The 930-nt window shown below is 45.5% G+C and overlaps 1 protein-coding gene across 2 annotated transcripts in view; it reads right to left on the minus strand.

The window, feature by feature from the left end:
• tti2 (TELO2 interacting protein 2) overlaps nucleotides 1–930 on the minus strand; it is a 7,245-nt gene that overhangs the window by 5,288 nt on the left and 1,027 nt on the right. Inside the window, exon 2 of one of the 2 annotated variants that reach the window (XM_032516642.1) lies at nucleotides 590–651. The exons of the other annotated variant lie outside the window; for it this stretch is intronic. The gene's annotated coding sequence lies outside the window, so the exon portion shown is untranslated. The remainder of the gene's footprint in view (nucleotides 1–589; nucleotides 652–930) is intronic. 2 annotated transcript variants of the gene reach the window in all.

Raw genomic sequence — 930 nt, forward strand, 5'->3', positions numbered from 1 at the left:
GTCCAATTGAGAATTAAGAAAAGGTTTAATGAAAACAGCATGACAAAGATACAAAACATGATAACCCTGCAGCTGACAGCGGGTAGACGACACGTTCTCTCTTTAGAGACGTGTCGAACAGCCCCGAACCATTCTAAATATCAGAATTATATTCCCTGCACCTGGGGGCGGTTCCCTTTCACCTGGTGTATGTAAACCCATAGTCATTGGTCCGTCGTTGGCATGGTAACATGTTGAGGGCATCTCAGTGGCTGTCTTTGCTGTCTGAGAAAAGTATGGTTCACACAATGCACATTGGGGGTTCCTCCCGGACGCAGATCAAAAGGTCTATCGTGTAAATGAGAAATTCGAAGAAAAATACATTTAATCAACATTCTAACGTCTTAGTCGGAGGAACAGGCGGAAGGTGAGAGAGAATAGGGCCGTCTTCATCTACTCTTCACTGAGACAAAAGCATGATATGGAGCCTACACCAGTGAATCATCTGTCATCCTCTACTATCTATCTTCTCAACCCAAATGCAGCGTACTTAAACAGAAATGCATTGTTTTCAAAACATTGTTTTGAACTTTTTATAACTCAACACTGGACAGTTTGCTTTTCGGTGTCCCGGTTTTGCTTTTCTTTAGAGATGCGGGTAATGTTGTGTCAAAATGTGATGAAATCTCTGTTGCATATGCTGTGTGCCTTAGTGGTATCAACAGGTGACATATTGTGTCTGCCAAAGAGAAATCCCAGGTTCTCACCCCAAAGTCACACCACTGCACACGCTGCTGCAAGCTGCAGAGACTGGCACCAGGCCAAGAAGATGGAGCAAGAGATAGATGTTAGCTAAGCTGACATCCACCATGGACAACACCTCTCACCCCCTACATGACACCGTGGGGACCCTGAGCTGCTCCTTCAGCACCAGACTGATATCCCCCCCCC

This window comes from Etheostoma spectabile, chromosome 5, assembly GCF_008692095.1.
Source record: "Etheostoma spectabile isolate EspeVRDwgs_2016 chromosome 5, UIUC_Espe_1.0, whole genome shotgun sequence".
In the NCBI taxonomy this organism is placed as follows: domain Eukaryota; kingdom Metazoa; phylum Chordata; class Actinopteri; order Perciformes; family Percidae; genus Etheostoma; species Etheostoma spectabile.